At 35.9% G+C, this 22122-nt stretch overlaps 1 long non-coding RNA gene across 1 annotated transcript; it reads right to left on the bottom strand.

Annotated features, from left to right (window-relative positions):
- Nucleotides 1-13026: 13026 nt before the first annotated feature.
- LOC127562754 (uncharacterized) lies at nucleotides 13027-22083 on the bottom strand. The gene is made up of 2 exons (XR_007953810.1): nucleotides 21961-22083; nucleotides 13027-19121 (listed from the first exon to the last, which is right to left on the bottom strand). It is a non-coding gene; the product is annotated as an uncharacterized LOC127562754 (long non-coding RNA).
- Between the last annotated feature and the right edge of the window lie 39 nt (nucleotides 22084-22122).

Below are 22122 nucleotides of genomic sequence, written 5' to 3'. Positions count from 1 at the left end.
ATGTTTCCTTCATATTGGAAGATTTAATTTTTTTTCAATTTTTCTTTATAATTTAACTAATATTAAATAAAATGGGCATTTTGGGTATCTAACAAAAGCTTATTTGAACTATATAGACTGATTTTAGGCTCCCAGAATTATCATTGCATTCTATTATCAAATGAATACAGGAGCCAAGGCTACATCCTTATGTAGAGAAATTAATTCTTGCACAGAGGGAATCTGATGCAGTCTTGAACAATATGATTACAGATTCCATGGCCCAGAGCAGGCTGGCAGGATGCTTGTACTATGGAAAGGGAGAAGGTTCCACTGAGGTCCAAGGCTCTTTTTTCCACTCCAACTCACCAAATAACATGACAGCCAGCAATCCATTCCCCCTCTGTGCCTCTTATCTCTGACCTTATTTTCCTTATCAATTACTGGCTTGGAATCCTAGAATGTCAGAGCCAGAAGGAACCTTGGGAATTGCCTAGTTCAACCTCTGTCATTTTGCCCAGAAGGAAATGGAGGTTCATAGAGGGCCTCCTATGACTTGAAGGCTAAGCACTCTCATTTTCAGCTGCACCTAGCAAGCACAGTTCAGTTCTTGTGTCAGACTATCCAACAAAAAAACACTGAAAGAAATGAGCAAAAATCAGGGTAGGAGAGTTTCTGTGAGATGGGTGGTGGGAGTGCAGAAATAGAAAATACAATGTGATATGGGGGATACAGGGGTTGCAGGGGGCGGGGGAGGAGGGTAAGGTGTAGAACTGCTTCCCTATATCATATCTCCTATTTAGAGCTCTTGGAAGAAGTCTTTCTTTTCTCAGGTTTTTCATTGAGTCACTTACACATCTAATCAGACCCACTGATCATCACCAATGGATTATCTTCAAGAGAGTCAGAATATACTGCAAACTCCCTGAACTTTCTTAGCTCAGCATGGTCCCAAACTTCTCAACCTCACTTCCCTACTGCAGACATATTCCACTATAGATAAAGAACAAATGCTTTTGACTTATGGTGTTATATAGCTGTTATTTGATGATCTAAGAAATAAAAACTAAGCCTAATCCTGACTATCATGATTGACTATATTTGTGAAGTCCTACACGAGTCATTTAACCTCTCATACTTCATTTTCTCCATTTTAAAATTGGAATATCACTCAAGTAGCAGAGGTGTGACAAGAGGCAAAGTAATGAGAGACACCTTGCATCAATAGAACACAACTAAATTTTCATATAATACCTAAGATTCTGTAGGTATGAGTTACTTCTTTTTATTTTTTTAATTTAAATTTTATTTTATTTAATAATAACTTTGTATTGACATAATCCATGCCAGGGTAATTTTTTACAACATTATCCCTTGCACTCGCTTATGTTTCGATTTTTCCCCGCCCTCCTTCCCCCCCTCCCCCCCCAAGATGGCAAGCAGTCCTATATATGTTAAATATGTTGCAGTATATCCTAGATACAATACATATTTGCAGAACCGAACAGTTCTCCTGTTGCACAGGGAGAATTGGATTCAGAAGGTAAAAATAACTCGGGAAGAAAATCAAAAATGCAAATAGTTCACATTAGTTTCCCTGTGTTCCTTCTTTGGGTGTAGCTGTTTCTGTCCATCATTTATCCATTGAAACTCAGTTAGGTCGGTATGAGTTACTTCTAAGAACCTCTGTACAAAGTAGGATTCTACAATCCCCAGAATTAACCTTCAAATATCCCTTTGGGCAAAGGCCCTCCATTCAGTGGTTAACCTATAGATGCTACCTTTCTTTTGGACATCTGGTCAACTACCACTAAATGCCAGTTTTATCAGGAATTTTTTTAAAGGCCTCCATCACTGGTTAACCATAGATGGTACCTTTTTTTTTCTTTTTTTCCCCTTTTCTTTTTTCTTGTCCTCTCCTTCATTCTCCTCCCTTGTCCTGACTAGTTTACTCTTTTTATTCATCTACTCTGCCAAGCTAACCCTCATTATATATTTTGGTTTTCCTTCAAATGGTACAGAATATACCAAAAGTCTTAGTGCACTCTTAAGTAATTAAATATTTTGTAGACATAATATAGTAGATTCCAAATTATGCCATATAGGTATTGTATAGTGATTTGCATGTTGTCATGCCAGTTAGAATGTGAGCTCTTATCCTTTTCATCCTCCAAATTCTGTGTTTTAATAGATATAGATAAAGAACAAATGCTTTTGACTTATGGTGTTATATAGCTGTTATTTGATGATCTAAGAAATAAAAACTAAGCCTAATCCTGACTATCATGATTGACTATATTTGTGAAGTCCTACACGAGTCATTTAACCTCTCATACTTCATTTTCTCCATTTTAAAATTGGAATATCACTCAAGTAGCAGAGGTGTGACAAGAGGCAAAGTAATGAGAGACACCTTGCATCAATAGAACACAACTAAATTTTCATATAATACCTAAGATTCTGTAGGTATGAGTTACTTCTAAGAACCTCTGTACAAAGTAGGATTCTACAATCCCCAGAATTAACCTTCAAATATCCCTTTGGGCAAAGGCCCTCCATTCAGTGGTTAACCTATAGATGCTACCTTTCTTTTGGACATCTGGTCAACTACGACTAAATGGCAGTTTTTATCAGGAATTTTTTTTTAAAAGAACGTCTATTACTTGGTAAAGATTTTAGAGGGAGAGAGGATTCTAAAATGACAATCCCTTAACTTAAAGCAGACAGTATTTTCTGTGATCCTTAAGGAAAAAGGATTCTGATGTTTTTCCTTCTTTTAAAAAAAATTTAATACCTTTGTATTTTCAAAATACATGCAAAGATAATTTTCAGCATCCACCCTTGCAAAACCTGGTGTTCCAGATTTTTCTCCTTCCCTTCCCCTTCCCTCCTTTTCCCCCCTCCCCTAGACAGCAAGTAATCCAATATGAGTTAAATATATTTATCATGCTGTACAACAAAAATCAGTTCAAAAAAAAGGGAAAAAATGAAAAAGAAATAAAATGCAAACAAATAATAAAAAAAGGTGAAAATATTACTATCCACATTCACTCCCCAATGTTCTCTTTCTAGATGCAGATGGTTCATTTCATCCCAAGTGTATTGGAAATGATCTGAATCACCTCATTGTTGAAAAGAGCCACATCTATCAGAGTTGATCATCACATAGTCTTGTTGCTATGTAAAATGTTCTCTGGGTACTACTCACTTTATTTAGCATTAGTTCATGTAAGTCTCTCCAGGCCTTTCTGAAATCCTGATATGGTTTTTCAGTAATTATTTTCAACATTGTTTTTTGCAATAAGCTTATTTATTCTAGGCACTCAATGGGGTAGAGGAGTCTCCAGAAGTTTGTATTGTCACATGAGCTGGATCTTTTCTCATACTAGCAGCTCTGCCTCCTTTTCTAGTTAAAGTGTTTTTTTCTGCAGCCAGGTTTTAATTTTTGTTCACATTTATTTGTATTGAGTATATGGGAACCAAAGGGTTGTCTTTGCTCTGTACTGCCTTCTAACAGCCAAAATTTCATTTTCAAAGCCTTATTTGGTTTCTAATATTCTTCCACAATCCTACTGAAAGGATCAGTCCAATCTCCCATTTGCACTGTCAGCACTGGAACCCATCTTTTTCTTTCAAAAATGTTTCAGGATCTTCAACCAGTCAGGAATCTCTAAACCTTGATGTAGAAATTTATATATATATATATGCAGTAATTTAGACTAGGATTTGATGTAATACAATCAGGAATTCCAAAATTCCAAATAAATTTCACTTTTTAGGAAAAAAAAAGGAAAAGAATGTGAGCTCCTTAAGGGTAGAGACTATATATTTTTACTTTTTTTGGTATCCATCCCCAGAACTTGGCAGAGATTTGCCACATAGTTGTTTAAAACGCTTGAGGAGAAGCTGGTCAACAATTAGTTCTTGGTTATTGGACCTCTTCCTTAAAGAGAGCCTCTATTTCCAGACCTTGCTCCAATTTTCCTCCCACAAGTGTAGCTTTGCAGGAATTACCTTAATACAAAATAGCCACACCTTGAGACCTGGGAGTTAAAGCTCTTCAATGACAGAGAGAACAAACTATTATACTGTTGCAAATAATAAAGATAACTGGGATAATATATCAAAGCAGGTGGAATAATAGGTCTCTGCCTTTGGAAAAGAATAAGCTTTGGGCTCTCAGGTTAGAACTGGTTAATGGCTTGTCTTCTTTATTATCCAGTGCTTTATTCTCACCATTCATATCCTTTAAAAAAATTCCTACTTTAAAACAAAATTCGCTCTTTTCCCTCTTTGGATGCCCTCTTCCCTCTGATGGATGCCCATCAATTGGAGAATGGTTGAGTAAATTGTGGTATATAAACATTATGGAATATTAATGGAAACACTGGCAGAGGCAGATTGTTAGAAAGGTAAATAGTCACCCAGAAAGGGTATGATGGGTGATGTGGGAAAGATTCCTATCTTTGATTCCCAACCCTCCTCCCCCCCAAGCCAGTTAATGTCAATTACCTTTTAACTCACAAATCCTGGTCCCTTTGAATTCCAATAGAAGATCTGGACCTGTCCCAGCCCCACCCGGATCTGAGACAACTTTGGGGCTACATCCAAAAGCCCCTAAAGCTAAATCTCCCAGTTTAAAAGGGCGATGCTAGGATCCCCCTCTTGGCAGAGATTCCAAGTATGAAATTAAGACAACTCTGAGATACCACTACACACAGATTGGCTAGAATGACAGGGAAAGATAATGCTGAATGTTGGAGGGAATGTGGGAAAACAGGGACACTGATACATTGTTGGTGGAATTGTGAACACATCCAGCCATTCTGGAGAGCAATTTGGAACTATGCTCAAAAAGTTATCAAACTGTGCATAGCCTTTGATCCAGCAGTGTTTCTACTGGGCTTATATCCCAAAGAAATACTAAAGAAGGGAAAGGGACCTATATGTGCCAAAATGTTTGTGGCAGCCCTGTTTGTAGTGGCTAGAAGCTGGAAAATGAATGGATGCCCATCAATTGGAGAATGGTTGAGTAAATTGAGGTATATGAACGTTATGGAATATTATTGTTCTGTAAGGAATGACCAGCGGGATGAATACAGAGAGGACTGGCGAGACTTACATGAACTGATGCTAAGTGAAATGAGCAGAACCAGGAGATCATTATATACCTCAACAATGATACTATTTGAGGATGTATTCTGATGGAAGTGGACCTCTTTGATAAAGATGTAATGCCGGAGAAACTGAGGCAGGAGAGAGATTAGAGTTTTTAATATTTTATTAATGGGAGAGTAAGATTGACTGGACAGGACTCTCGTCTCAGATTATCCAGTCAGACAGTGATAAGTATACTGGGACCAAGGAATCCATATTGGTCCCAGGGCTGGAGGACCCAAGTAATCCAGAGTCCAGCATACAGCTGCCAGATGCCATTCTCCAGCCATGAATGGAGGAACCCCAACTTCTTAAATACCTTTTTGGAGACAAAGAAGAGAAAGGGAGGGAAAGTTTTTTTATCAGGGAGGGGAAGCCATAAAACCCTAAAAAATCGGGAGACAAAGAAGTAAAGATATCGTGGGTTATCTTGGAATATTCTAAAGGAATATTGTAAATCTATAAAAGAGTCAGGACATCTACTCTTTTATCTTGCTAATTTATAACCCGAGAGCGAATAATCCTTAGTTTTACTGGGTCAGAGACAGAACAGTAAAGGAAACTGAGATAGGGAAACTGAGTCAGGACAGTTAAAGAGAACTGTGGTAATAACAAAGAGAGCTAATTCAGTTTCATTTGATCAAGGATGGACAGAAGCAGCTACACCCAAAGAAAGAACACTGGGAAATGAATATAAACTGCTTGCATTTTTGTTTTTCTTCCTGGGTTATTTATATCTTCTGAATCCAATTCTCCCTGTGCAACAAGAGAACTGTTTGGTTCTACACACGTATATTGTATCTAGGATATACTGTAACCTATTTAACATGTAAAGGACTGCTTGCCATCTGGGGGAGGGGGTGGAGGGAGGGAGGGGAAAAATCGAACAGAAGTGAGTGCAAGGGATAATGCTGTAAAAAATTACCCTGGCATGGGTTCTGTCAATAAAAAGTTATTAAAAAAAAAAAAAGAGAGAGAGATTCCAAGCATGCTAGCCATGTGAGGACCCTCTGTTTACTGGACCCTCTGTCCAGTGCCCTCCTTATCTCTACCTTCATCTGTCTCTTTACTTCCAAACCCAATAATAAACCTCTTTTATCAATCTAGCTCTCGGTCTAATAAATGCTTTTATTGGGGACTCGTGCCGCTACTAGACCCCACTTACTGCTGTATCCTTGCGCTGAATCCAGGGGGATTGCAGGGGAGCTCCATTTGGCTCCCTGTACCCTGAACCTGCCACTAGACCTCAACTAAACCCTAATTTCATTTAGGTACCCCAAATCTAGACCTCAACATGGGGAGGGAAAAGAAGTCTATTTGGCAATGATTTGTACTCAACTGAGGTGAAATGTAAACTAGTTGATGCTGCAAGTTTCCCTGAGAGGCTTAGATACTACCTTCTAGACAGGTTACAATTATTCTACTATTGCTTAGCATAATTGCTTCTTCCTATGTGGAAATAAGACTCATATGTGGTACTGATTTGCACTACTCTGGGTCCCTTGCTAGTACTTCTCTCTGGAGTGAAAGAACAGAATTGTTCCTCAGGAATCAGAAGACTGATGATACTAATTCTCCTATGGAGTCGAGAGACAACCCCACTGGGGATACTAATTCAACTATGGGGTGGAGAAAGAATCCCAGAGCAAACCTCAGGGATAAAGGATGGGAAGAAGGAAAGGTCAGCAGCCTCTGTGATCCCAGACTGCCTGTGCCCCAAATCGATGCGGGAGCCGGCTTTTTTTTTTTTGAGCGGTTGTTCTAGTTGGACTCAGAGTGCTACGTAGAATTTTTTTCTCCTCCCTTAATCATATCATTCTCTGGTTTTTACAGATTCCTACATCGAAAATCTTCTTTCTCCTTTGAAAGCATAAAATTATGCTGTATAACTACATGGCAATTGGTATATTTTTGCATATAACTTTAAAGATATTTTAAAATTCTTATCTTTACTCATTAAAAAAGCTTTTATTAAACACACCTATTATGTGTCAATTCTTATGCTAGATGTATGATATAAACTATAGGCAAAAAACCAAAGCAATGCAACATTTTATTAAAGAGTTGCCTGGTGGTGTAATTTTTCAGTTGTCAAAACTGAATCTGAGAGTGTAAGCAATTTGTTTAAACTTTTTGTTTAAACCTCAAATCCTTAAGACCTAGTCGAGAGTGTTTTCTATCACACTATTTTCAAGAATAATTTTGAATAAGCAGGCCCTTAATTAAGAAGTTTCCTTATGATTGCAAGAGGCAATAGTGGTGGTGTAGAGGTAGAGTCCTTCATATTTATGCATTCTTCTCAGGACTAGATGTAATTATTGGACAAAAATTTAATGCAGTTTGTTCCTAAAATAAAGGAATGGATTTCATACTTATTTGTGGTGCAAACACCTGGAGAGAAAAATGGTTCACATATTGCAGATTGCCTGGAGTCATAAAGCATTTGACTTGTGGGGAGAATCTAAACTTAAATGTGACACAATGTGACCAAACTATCTGGATATTTGAAGAGATTCAAAATTAGTTTAAATACTTCTAGGTGTGCCTTTTGTGTTTTTTTTGTTTGTCTTTGGGAGTTCCTTTTAGTCTTTAGCATCTTTATGATATCTTGTAAGGTAAAATAAAGGTTGTCTTTATGCATTGCTAATATTGAGTTTCTGAATGGGAATTGATACTTTGTTAGTCTCCTTTGGGAAAAAACTATACAGCAGGCAAATATAGATAGGCAGAAATGTATGCACACACATAAATATATATGTATTCTGAATGTAACTAACACAAAGTCCAATGGGGATCCACATGTAAATGGTAGAATAGAAAGTATATCGTTCACAAGACTGTAAATCCCTGTTACATACAGATTTTTCTTTTAAAATAATATAAAATAGGGGCAGCTAGATGGTACAGTGGATAGAATGTGGGACCTGTAGATAGGAGGACCAGAGTTCAAATCTGCCCTCATATACTTAACACTTCCTAGCTGTGTGACCCTGGGCAAATCACTTAACCTCAATTGCTTCAGCCAAAAAAAAAAAGATATATTATATTCACATCAAACATCAATGTATACATTAACATGAAATGTTTATATAACGTAAAAATACAACTTAATTTATTTACATATAACATTTTTGGTGTACTCAAAAATTTTATTTTTTTACATCACCATTTTTTCAAAAAAAATGCAAAACACCATTTATTTTTATTTAATCATCATTATTAACATTTTCTCCACTATTTCTTAAGTTTATTCAATCAACAAAACAATAATTGAAGCTATGATTTGTAGTTTGCCAATTTTTTTTTGGCCCCATGGGCCTGAATTTCTTTTTTTTTTTTTTTTAATTAATTATTTTTTTCTGGTTTTCTCTTATACTATACATAATATTTGCATATTAACTTTTTTAGTACACAGTACTTTATGAATCATGTTGGAAGAGAAAAATCAGAATGAAAGTGAAAAACCATTGAAGAGAAAAAAAAACAGAAAAAAGAAGGGAACATAGTATGTCTTGACTTCACACACACACATATATACATATAATCAAAATTCTTCAACGACTTTTATTTTTTTCCTTTTGTCTTTCATCTCCCCAACATACCATTCCTCCCAAACTTTTCCTCCAAGTTGAAACAAAATCTTTAAGTTGAGATTACAGATCCCCAAAGTAAGGTATATTAACAAAAGATTTTTGTGGAATTTAATCCATGTAGGTTAAAGAGTATCTCTGTTGACCAAATTAGATGAAGAAGCTATAGAGCTCTTTGATCAATATCTATCTGGGCTGATTGCCTTCAGGACATTTAATTCCAACTGATCAATGATGCATAGAAGCAGCTACACCCAAAGAAAGAACACTGGGAAATGAATGTAAACTGTTTGCATTTTTGTTTTTCTTCCCGGGCTTACTTCTACCTTCTGAATCCAATTCTCCCTGTGCAAGAAGAGAACTGTTCGGTTCTGCACACATATTGTATCTAGCATATACTGCAACATATTTAACATATATAGGACTGCTTGCCATCTGGGGGAGGGGGTGGAGGAAGGGAGGAGAAAAATCAGAACAGAAGTGAGTGCAAGGGATAATGTTGTTAAAAATTACCCTGACATGGGTTCTGTCAATAAAAAGTTATTAAATAAATACATTAATTAATTTAAAAATTCCTTTATCATTTAATTTCTCCTGTGATCCTAAACTTGACAAAAGTCATCATTTCTATTTTTACAAAGAGTGTAATAAAGAGGTTTGTTATTCTCTTTCAGATGTAAACAGTTTAGTTGCAGAAAGAACTTTTGGGTTTAAATAACTGATAAAATCTGGGAGTTAAAAACCAAATGTTTTTCTTTTTCTTTCTGGTTTTCATAGCCTATGGTCCTTATTTTAAGTCAGTAGCAAATGTTAAAAAACAAAGTGTTGATAGGAGGATATTGTCTTTAAATAGAAGTGGGCACAATTTTCCAATTTATCTAAGATGATAGACAAATACATTAATTTGGGTCTGTCCTCTTATGTACCTAATTTTATCCCTAAACTTCTTTTCTAACCTCTCTGTGCCCTTTTCTGTAGTTCTTTCCCTTCCTTGTAAGGTTCTTCTCTTTATCACCAATCTTATTTAAATTTTAAAAATTTATATATTTTAAACTTAACACACCAAAAAATGGAGCATTTCTATGTACACAGTAGAAGACATTAAAAAAAAAAATTCTATTTCAAACTGAATGCCTATTTTACATTACTTGCTTAAAAAATTTTCTAAATATTTAAAGATTGTTCAATTTGTCTGCTTCTTTCTGAATTTCCTCCTATTCTCTTTTGTGCATTTTAAAAACATTTCAGTAGCTCTTTTCTCCTCCTGACATCAATAATGCTTTCATAATTTCTAATAGCATAATGTTTTATTATATTAATGTTCCACTAAGAGGCAATCTAAATTAATTATTATGTTTATTGTAGTTCTTTTCTTCTCCTCTAAATCCTTTCAGGTTCTGCATGTTTGTTTTGCTTGTGACTATTCACCCTCTGATATTATCTTTTCTTTTATCTAAATATCCATATATGCTTGTATGCTTGTATCCATATGTGCAGTATTTCTCTTCTTTCTTTCTTTCTTTCTTTTTTTTTATTAAAGCTTTTTATTGAAAAAACATGCATAGGTAATTTTTCAACACTGACCCTCGCAAAACTTTCTGTTTTAAAATTTTCTTTCTCCCCACCCATTCTCCTAGATGATAGATAGTGCAATACATGTTAAATATGTTAAAATATATGTTAAATCCAATATATGCATATGTATTCATACATTTATCTTGCTGCACAAGAATAATTGGATCTAGAAAAAACAACAACCTCAGAAGGAAAACAAAATGCAAGCAAACATCAACAGAAAGTATGAAAATGCTGTTGTGGTCCATACTCAGTTCTCACAGTCCTCTCTGTGTGTAGATGGCTTTCTTTATCACTGAACAATTGGAACTGGTTTGAATCATCTCATTGTTGAAGATAGCCATGTCCATCAGAACTGATCATTGTACAGTTTTGTGGTTGCAGTATAGAATGATCTCCTGGTTCTGCTCATTTCACTTAGCATCAGTTCACCTAAATTTCTCCAGGCCTCTCTGTATTCATCCTGCTGGTCATTTCATACAGAACAATAATATTCCATAACATTCATGTACCATAATTTATTTAGCCATTCTCTAATTGATGGGAATCCATTCAGTTTCCAGTTTTCTGCCACTACACTACACAAAGGGCTGCCACAAACATTTTTCCACATGTGGGTCCCTTTCCATCCTTTTAACTCTCTTTGGGATATAAGCCCAGTAGTAATATTGCTGCATCAAAACTTAATGTGTACAGTATTTCTACAAAAAATTTTTTGCATGTGGAGTGGTAGTGGGTTCCAGCTCAGTATTTTACATAAAAAGCAAAAGCTACTTCAGAACTGGGAGAAGAGATTCTGGGTATTTGAGAGACTAGAGCAAGCATGGTACAAAGGGTCCTCTCTGAACTCTGGTAGAGAAGGGAAATATGGAGGAGAATCTGTGGGTCTATGGACATGTAGGATGAGGGATGTCTCCCCAAAAAGTTAACTCTTTCCCAATCCTGTTTTTATTTATCCATTGAAAATATAATCCCCTTTATGTTACCCACATGTTTCTAGTAAAATGAGTTTGAACTACCAAGTCCATTGTTTAAGAAGAGATAGAAATGTAAAGTTAGACAAAGAGCTCAATTTTTGTGTAGATATGGTATTAAGAATTTTGAGAATTATTAGAAAATGTGATTGAAGTGAGACTTGTTCATCTAAAATAAACTCCTAGGCCGAGGCAATCGCAATAGACTTGGATAGGAAATGCCATCTGACCAAGTATAGAAACTGAATGTAAATCAATACATGCTATGTTCACTTCTTTTTTCTGGTATTTTTTTTTCCTCTCCCATTGTTTCTCCGTTTTGCTCTGATTTTTCTCTCCCAACATGATTCAGAAAGCAATGTGTATTAAAAAGAATAAAACAAAGAAAAAGATAGGAAAAGAAACTCCCAAATGTTAAAAAAAAAAAAAAAAAAAAAAGGAAACTGATGGAATCTAAGCAGGCAGAATACTGTTTATCTCTTGGAAATAAAGTGAAGTATTTATTTTTTTGTTATTAAATATGCTTAATTTTAACTTCAGCTGTTTCTGAAATATAAGATGAAAAATTTGTTAGATGTTTATATTTTATGGTTAAATAACAAAAATTTCTAAAGTCAAGATGAAATGAAAATGTTCTTTAAGCATTTGATGTCCTAAGAATTTAATATTCTCCAAAGATAGATTCTTAGATATCCTGAATTTCTCAGTAAGTTGAGCATCTGTTTTTCCTACACATTCAATAATTACAACTATTATACTTCATATGGGCAAGGGCAAATTTTCAAAATATAACAAATTAGATTGCAATGATATGATTAATATTCTTCTGTGAGGAAGAGAAGCTGCAATCATATAGGATAGTATTTTAAAAACAGTATGATATGTGAATAACACAACTGGGAGACTGCTCAGAGTGGCTGGGCTGTATTGTCAAACACAGATCTGTGTGCCTCTGATTCTTCACTGTCCATTGTGGATCTCTTGGTATTTCCAAAAGACTTACTAATTTTTCCTGAAGAACTTCATTTGGTCCTGCACTTTTCTCAGTAGGGCTGAATTTCCTCTCTCTAGATTTAAGCCTTGTTTCTTCCCATTTTTCATCCTTAACCTTTGATGGTCCTGGGCATTTTTCCTTGACATTTGGCTGAGGAGTCAAGTATACTGACTTGGATTTCTTTTCCACTTTCTTTTCTTTCTTTTTGCTTTGGCAATTGGGGTTAAGTAACTTGCCCAGGGTCACACATCTAGTAAGTGTTAAGTGTCTGAGGCCAAATTCGAACTCAGGTTCTCTGGACTTCAGAGCTGGTGCTCTATCTACTGTGCCATGTAGCTGCCCCCTACAGTTTCATTTTCATTGATCCATTGATCTGTCATCCATTCTCTTTGAAATATCCTGTGATCTTTATTATTCTTCATTTGTGTTTGACTTTTCATGATCCTAATTGGAGTTTTCTTGGCAAAGATATTAGAGTGGTTTGCCACTTCTTTCAGCTCCTTTTACAGATGAGGAAACTCAAGGCAACAGGGTTAAGGGATATTCCCAGGGACACACTGTGTCTGAGGCTGAATTTGAACTTAAGTCTTCCAGACTCCAGGTATGGTGTTCTATACTTTAGAACATCCACATCTTCTTTATTGTCATTAAGCACAGTGATGTCATCTTTTGAAAACGGAACATCATCAATACAAAGTTATTATTAAATAAAATAAAATTAAAAAAAGAAAAAAAAAAAGAAAAAGGGACATCATACTTATTGCAAACTTCAGCTTTACCTTTATTCAAGGTTCTTTTAGAAAACATGCAACAAAGAAACCCACTTCCCTCAGAATACATCTTCATACAGTATCGTTGTTGAAGTGTATAATGATCTCCTGGTTCTGCTCATTTCACTTAGCATCAGTTCATGTAAGTCTCTCCAAGCCTCTCTGTATTCATCCTGCTGGTCATTTCTTACAGAACAATAATATTCCATAACGTTCATATACCACAATTTACCCAGCCATTCTCCAATTGATGGGCATCCATTCATTTTCTGGTTTCTAGCCACTACAAACAGGGCTGCCACAAACATTTTGGCTCATACAGGTCCCTTTCCCTTCTTTAGTATCTCTTTGGGGTATAAGCCCAGAAGTAACACTGCTGGATCAAAGGGTATGCACAGTTTCATAACTTTTGGGGCATAATTCCAGATTGCTCTCCAGAATGGTTGGATTCGTTCACAACTCCAACAACAATGCATCAGTGTCCCAGTTTTCCCGCATCCCCTCCAACATTCATCATTATTTTTTCCTCTCATCTTAGCCTATATGACATGTGTGTAGTGGTATCTCAGAGTTGTCTTAATTTGCATTTCTCTGATCAATGGTGATTTGGAACACTCTTTCATATGAGTGGTAATAGTTTCAATTTCATCATCTGAAAATTGTCTGTTCATATCCTTTGACCATTTATCAATTGGAGAATGGCTTGATTTCTTATAAATTAGAGTCAATTCTCTAAATATTTTGGAAATGAGGTCTTTATCAGGACCTTTAACTGTGAATATGTTTTCCCAGTTTGTTGCTTCCCTTCTAATCTTGTTTGCATGAGTTTTGTTTGTAGAAAAGGCTTTTTAATTTGATGTAATCAAAATTTTCTATTTTGTGATCAGTAATGATCTCTAGTTTATCTTTGGTCACAAATTTCTTCCTCCTCCACAAGTCTGAGAGTTAAACTACTCTATGTACCTCTAATTTATTTATAATCTCGTTTTTTTAATGCCTAAATCATGCACCCATTTTGATCTTATCTTGGTATACGGTATTATGTGTGAGTCCATGCCTAATTTCTGCCATATTAATTTCCAGTTTTCCCAGCAGTTTTTGTCAAATAATGAATTTTTACCCCCAAAGTTAGGATCTTTGGCTTTGTCAAACACTAGGTTGCTATAGTTGACTATTTTGTCTTGTGAACCTAACCTATTCCACTGATCAACTAATCTATTTCTTAGCCAATACCAAATAGTTTTGGTTACTATTGTTTTATAATATAGTTTTGGGTCAGGTACAGCTAGGACACTTTCATTTGATTTTTTTTTTTCATTAATTCCTTTGACATTCTCAACCTTTTGTTCTTCCATATGAATTTTGTTATTTTTTCTAGATCATTAAAATATTTTCTTGGGAGTCTGATTGGTATAGCACAAAATAAATAGATCAGTTTAGGGAGTATTGTCATCTTTATTATATTCACTCGGCCTATCCAAGAACACTTAATATTTTTGGAAGTGGATTTCTTCGATAAAGAGAAGATCTAACACAGTTTCAATTGATCAATGATGGACAGAAGCAGCTACACCAAAAGAAAGAACACTGGGAAATGAATGTAAACTGTTGGCATTTTTGGTTTTCTTCCCGGGTTACTTTTACCTTCTGAATCCAATTCTTCCTGTGCAACAAGAGAACTGTTCGACTCTGCACACATATATTCTATTTAGGATATACTGTGACATATTTAACATGTATAAAACTGCTTGTCATCTGGGGGAGGGGGTGGAGGGAGGGAAAAAGTCACAACAGAAGTGAGTGCAAGGGATAATGTTGTAAAGAAATTTTTTTTTCAAAATAAAAAACAGAAAAACAAAAAAATTACAAAGCACTTCTCATGCAAATAAAGTCAGATCTAAACAACTGGGAAAATATCAATTGCTCATTGGTAGGCCAAGCTAACATAATAAAAATGACAATTCTTAAAACAAAAAAAAAAGAAACCACACAACTACAGCAACCCATAAAACAAAACGTGTGTCGACTATTCATCTCCAAGTCTACAACCAAGCACATAAATTGGGCATGGTATAAGTCATCATATTTATCACCTGTGGTATTTCCTTTATCAATAATCTAGGCTGAATTTTCAGAGTATTTTAGCTCTATCATATTCTTTCTTTCTTTTTTTTTTTTTTAATTTTCCCTAGTTAAATGTAAAATAACTTTTTTTTTTTTGAGTTATACATGTACAGTCTTTTTAAATGTATGTCCATATGAATCATGTTGGGAGAGATAAATCAGAACAAAAGGGAAAAACCAGGAGAACATACACACACACACACACACAAAAAAAAAAAAACCAGAAAGAAAAAAAAGAGTAAACTGCATGTGTTGATTTACATTCAGTCTCTATAGTTCTCTCCGTCTGCAGAAGGTCTTTTTCCATCAAAAGTTTATTGAAATTGCTTTCAATCACTGAACCGATGGGAAGAACCAAGTCTCTCATAGTTGATCCTCAAGACAATCTTGCTGTTGTTGTATACGATGTTTTCCTGATTTTGCTTGTTTTGCTCAGCATCAGTACGTGTAAATCTTTCCAGGACTTTCTAAAATCAGCTTGTTCGTTTTTATAGATCATATTTCATTATTTTCATATAATATTCATAATTTATTCAGCCATCCCCCAATTGATGGGCATCTACTCATTTTTCAGTTCTTTACCATTACCAAAAGACCTACTAGAAACTTTTTCCTCTTTTATGATTTCTTTGAGATCCAGACCCAGTAGAAACACTGCTAGATCAAAGGATATACACTGTAGCTAGAATTAGCACTTGGAACTTCTGGCACCCCAGATGATGCAAGAAACTCCAGTTGCTATAATGATGTGGATTTGAGGCCAGAGTAGAATCCCATAGTGAGAGAATGGCAAACGATCTGTTTCTATGGAGATTGCTGCTGGGGAGTCAGGCCTTCTGCAGGTGAGCAGCTAGGAGTGAGCTAATTCTTGTAATAGGGTGTTTCAAAATGTTCAATCCTCCTTTGTCCCATTAAGATAAGAGAGAGGTTTGTCTATGCTACATACATCCCCACTTGCTCAACATTTTTATCTTCTTTTACTCATGCATCCCAATTATAAGAAATTGCAAGTTCCATCTCTTTCTTCCCTTCTCTATTAGTGTATTCTTCCTTTTACCTTTCTTACATGTCTCTATTTATCCCTTTGTCCCTTAAGAGAATGAATTTTCCTTTGCTTTTAACTTAATGCCTTTTAAAGACAGATTCTGAAAGAACATTTGTATCTCTTCTTATTAGAATGTTAGCCTTTACAACATCATACAGCTTCTTGTTGTTCAAATAAATTTACTTGTTTAGATTTCTTTGGACTGCTGTTTGTATTTCAAAGTTCTTATTCAGGCTGATCAGAGATTTCATCAGAAATGCTTAGAAAGAAGTCCTTTATGTAGCTGGATCTGATTTTTACTGACTCCATTTGGGATTTCTTGGCAGGGATACTGGAATTGTTCTCTATTTCCTTCTGCAGATCAATTTACAGATGAGGTAAACATGGTTAATCTTTTTTATTTTTTAAAATAGCTTTTTATTTACAAAACATATGCATATTTTCCAACATTGACCGATGCAAAACCTTCTGGTCCAACTTCTCCCTTCTTTCCATCCCCTCCCCTAGATGGCAGGTAGTCTAACACAAAACAGGGTTAATTTTGTGCAGGGTCACACATAGTGTCTGAGTCTGGATTTCAACTCAGGAAGTCCTCCAAAACCCAAACTGGGCCCTTTATCCAGTGAGCCACCAAGTCCATTGACTTGGTTCATTTTCTTCCTTTTAGGAAGGGTAAACTGCTTGGTGCTAATTGTTTGGAAATATTTTATTCCTCTCATTTGTCCAGGTTTTCTGTGATTCTGAATAGTTTCTTGACATTTCAATTATTAACTCCAAATTGACCTTGTCCAACAATGAATGTCCCTTTCTGCATCTTGAGTGCAGAATCTGTGTTAGGGGGTGAGCAGCATTCATCAGGCCTCTGGAATCCATGGTTGAAAATTGCATTTATCAGAGTTGTTTTTTCAGAGTGATAAGATAAATATAAGATAATTGTTCTGCTTCTTCTCACTGCAGGAATTCTGTACTAGTTCATACAAGCCTTCCCAGGTTTCTCTGAAACCATCTTTCTTCATTTATTGGTGTCCAATATGATATTTCTATACCTTAATTTGTTCAGCTATGTTCCAACTGGCAGACACTCCTTTAATTTCCAGTGCAGTGTCTACAAAAAGAGCTTCTACAAAGATTTTCTTCATGTATGGATCCTTTCCTCTTTCTTTGCTATCTTTGAGTATAGGCCTACTAGTGTATCACTGGGGAAAAGGGTGGGTAGTTTAATAATGTCGATGGTAACTTTATTTACACTATTGTGATTGTATCAATTTCTGTTCTGTTGTGTTCAGCCTCATGTCATTTAAATCTTCTAATTTTTTGAATTCACATTTGTAATTCTTTAAGAAATCTGTAATATTATTATGCCATAATTTCTTTAGTCATCTTCAATTTGTTAAGTATTTTGAGCTAAAATCAATGATATACCATTTCCTTTTACAACTTTCATATATGTTTTCCTAGGTTCTTGGATCACTGGTAATTCTGATCACAGTATTCTGTGATTCGTGGTCACTTAGCAAAACTGAGAATATTAGTATTTTTTAAAATGGTGAGAAAGTTTGCATCACGGAGTATTTTGGAATCTCTTAAAAGGATGTTAGTTTTCCAGACGTATTCCTACCTGTGGGCGCTCGGTGGTGCAGTGGATATTGCTGCAACTGGAGGTGGGAAGACATCTTCAAACCTGGTCTGAGAGGTTTGGTACATGATCCTAGAAAAGTAACCTATCCCTGTTTGTTTCAGTTTCCGTACCTGTAAAATAAGCTAGAAAAGGAAATGATCAACCTCTCCAGTGTCTCTGCCCAGAAGACTTCAAAGGGATCGAGGCAGACTAGACTAAAATCAGCTGAACAGCACTATACCTGTCTGTAAAATTATGGACTAACTTAATGATCTGCTTATATAGCTACATGTTAGAAGCTGAACAAAAGTTGGTGTACATCTAAAGTTTTTTCATGGCTATGGAAATTTGCTCAGAGGAACTGGTCATACATCTCAGGAGCAGGGCCAATAGTAATTGAAAAATTTTTTTGATTTGCCTATCCTTCTTTAGGAAAGTTTTAGGGAATGACTGTAACAGGGGCTCCTCTTCAAGGGTTAGTCTCCTGATAGAGATTATCAGACCATTGTATATGATATACTCTGATACTATTCTCCCAACCCCCAATTGTTTTTTCTGGCATGCTGGATGGCCAGAGAGTAAATAGTATGCACACCCTTTTAGGATTCTAGAATTAACTGTAAGCATCTTAGGGGTGGTTTTCTGATGAGATAATTCATGTAGGCCCATTGATGTGATTGTTCCTGTGATTACTGTTGATATCAATTAGCCAGATTTAAGTTTGTATAGTAAGAAAACTTGATAGAGAATATATCCCCCAAAAGTCACATACATTCCTACAACTACATACCAACCCCAGAGGAAAGTGAGCTCAAATTTACAGAACACATACTGCAGAAAGTTTACTCATAACTCCTGATTCCTGAAAGTACTTCTTTGTGGAGTTCACATTTCCTCCCCTTATGCATGATCTTTTCAAAATAATATTGAAAAATTTCAAATTTAAACACCAAAGTCCCCATATGTATAGCATAAGAAAAAATAATTTAGGAAACCTTAAATTTCTCATGCAATGGACTTTAAGTTATGATATAGTATAGCATCCTCTCATTTCCACAGGCTACTTTCATAGATTGCTTTGTTTCCTTCTGATTGTTTCCATGCGCTTACAAAAAAAAGTTTTGTGGTGACTTCTGCCCCATAGTTTACCCCGTCTTCCTCTGATCTTTGAGGTTCTGAGTATTGGTCCTTCATGATCCTCTTTGGCATCTCAGGACAGAGTATTAGGAATCTTAGATTCCCTTGATCTTCAGAATAATGTTTTACTGCAGTAGCACACTGGTCTAGGTAACATGCTGAGGAACAAGAAAATAAAAGATTCTCATTTTGTTGAATAGTTGAGGGACTCTGAGTATGAAAAGTTTCATTATTGATTATGTTGGTATGTTGAATATTTCTGAATGGCTTTGCTGGATTAAAGAACAGAGTAAGTTTGGAATTGAATGTCACATTAAAGCAAAAGGCATCAATAAAATGATAAAAATAAAGGGGTTGAAGAGGTGGTAAAAAAAGGATTATTGTGAATTGGGAGATCAGAAGTGAACAGGAAAAATACATGAAAAGTTCTTTCACATTTTACATTTTAAAGCAAATTAGAAGAGATGGTAGCAATATCAAAATGCATTGGGACTATTTTTCTGGTGAGAAGCTGAAAGGTGGTAGGAAGAAGCACAAAATACTAGAATAGTGTTTTTCCTACAAAAGCCTATTTAGCTTTATTTAAGAAACATGCATATTTATCTCTCAGACTTGTGGAAGAGGAAGGAATTTGTGACCAAAGTACCAGAGGTCATTGTTGATCACAAAATAGAAAATGTTGATTATATCAAGTTAAAAAGTATTTGTATAAACACAACGAATGCAGACAAGATTAGAAGGGAAGCAATAATCTGGGAAAACATTTTTATAGTTAAAGGTTCTGATAAAACCCTCATTTTGAAAATATCTAGAGAATTGACTCTAATTTATAAGAAATCAAGCCATTCTCCAATTGTTAAACAGTCAAAGGATAGGAACCATTTTCAGATGATGAAATTGAAACTATTACTACTCATATGAAAGTGTTCCAAATCACTACTGATCAGAGAAATGCAAATTAAGACAATTCTGAGAAACCACTACATACCTGTCAGATTGGCTCAGATGACAGGAAAAGATAATGTGGAATGTTGGAAGGGATGTGGAAAAACTGGGACACTGATACATTGTTGGTGGAATTGTGAACGGATGCAACCATTCTGGAGAGCAATTTGGAACTATGCTCAAAAAGTTATCAAACTGTGCATATCTTTTCATCCTGCAGTGTTACTGCTGGATTTATATCCCAAAGAAATACTGAATAAGGTAAAGGGACCTGTATATACCAAAATTTTTGTGGCAGTCCTTTTCGTAGTGGCCAGAAACTGGAAAATGAATGGATACCCATCAATTGGAGAATGGCTGAATAAGATATGGCATATGAATGTTATGGAATATTATTGTTCTGTAAGAATGACCAGCAGGATGAATACAGAGAGGCTTGGAGAGACCAACATGAAATGATGCTAAGTGAAAAGAGCAGAACCAGATCATTATACACTTCAACAATAGTATATGAGAATCGATTCTGATAGAAGAGGCTCTCTTCAACAATGACAGGATCCAAATCAGTTCCAATTGATGTGTGATGAGCAGAACTAGTTATACCCAGTGAAACCCTACTGGGATATGAGTATGGACCACAACATAGCATTTACACTCTTTCTGTTCTTCTTTGCTTACATTTTTGTTTTTCTCCCCAGGTTATTTTTACCTTCCTTCTAAATCCGATTTTTCTTATGTAACCAGATAACTATATAAATATCTATTCATATATTGTGCCAGAGACCATGTCCTTGGAATCAAAGAGCTACATGTCCTTGGAATCAAAGAGCTAAAGAAGAATGTAATCGCCTGCACATAAATTCTGAAGCTACAACCTTATCGTAAACAAACTATACACTCTAAACTCCTGAGACAAGATGATGTGTGTCCCAGGAAATTGGCCCTATCAGGCCAGGTGCAAGATAACGATTAGGCTCCAGGATGTCTGCCACACACCTGGTGTAACATTCTTTACTTTGCAACCCCCCATTCAGAAATGTACTTAACTAGACCCTCTTCATTCATTAAACTGAGACTTTGTTTCACCCCAACTTGTCTCCCTCCTCATTTCTAACCCCATCCCTTTTCAGGCCTAGCCTCACAGACAAATGTCCACCTCAGGACCCACACTTTGATGACCTGCTGGACGGGTCAATATTGTATTTAAGAAATACTTTTAACATGTTTAACATGTATGGGACTGCCTGCCATCTTAGGGGACAGGATGGAGGGAAGTAGGGGACCAGTTGGAACAGAAGTGTTTGCAAGAGTCAATGTTGAAAAATTACCCATGCATATGATTTGTCAATAAAAAGCTATAATAATAATAATAAATATGCGGATATTCTTATTTTCCAGATGATACTCTCCCACAACCGCTTCATCAAAAAATTCACCAGTAAAAACTTTCAAGGATAATAATTTTGTTAAAAGTAACCCTTCCTAAATTATTAATTTTCATTTGTTAACACTATAATCCCAGATGAATCAAGGTATCTATCCTTTCATCTGGAAGGCTTTAATTTTCATAAAAGGAGCCTCTCACAAAATACAAAATTACTCCTAGGTGAAGAAATAGCTCTGTTATCTAAATAAAAGACAACTTCTATAGTTTGTGGCATGTGTATACAAAGGAATTGGCCCTTCCCTTTTTCTGTTGGGCAATCAGGGTCAAGTGACTTTCCCAGGGCCACAAAGCTAATAAATCTGAGGCTAAATCTGTACCCTCCCCTTTCCCTGAATAGAGAAACCACAAAAGGTTACAAGAGGCAGCACCTTGGAGTTGTAGTCCAATCCTTATCATATTAACAGATGAGGAAACTGAGGCAAGGAGAAAGGAAGTAATTTCCTAAGCTGGACAGCTGAGTTTTCAGTTCCTTTTTAGGGCCATCAACCTCCCAGCCTTCCTCTTCAGGGCCCAGATAAAACTCCTGCTGCTTCTTAGGGGTCTTGTCTTCCTCTCTTTCCTTTCTCATGACTCTTTCATCTCCCTGTCCAAGAGCAGGCCCTTACCTGGCAGGCATCTTTACCACCTTGTACAAAGGCAGCAGACACCTTGTCCAACTGGATAACGTGTGGCTCATCAGGATCAGGGTTTATGTTGTAAAGACAGTTGCAAGTTTCTTGACTAATCAAAGGTACCTCCGGCTAATGCAAGATCTTGGGTTAGAAAGA

The sequence above is a fragment of the Antechinus flavipes genome, chromosome 1 (genome assembly GCF_016432865.1).
Source record: "Antechinus flavipes isolate AdamAnt ecotype Samford, QLD, Australia chromosome 1, AdamAnt_v2, whole genome shotgun sequence".
Lineage (NCBI taxonomy): Eukaryota > Metazoa > Chordata > Mammalia > Dasyuromorphia > Dasyuridae > Antechinus > Antechinus flavipes.
The sequence above is the reverse complement of the archived record's forward strand: the minus strand, read 5'-3'. Positions and strand labels throughout refer to the sequence as shown.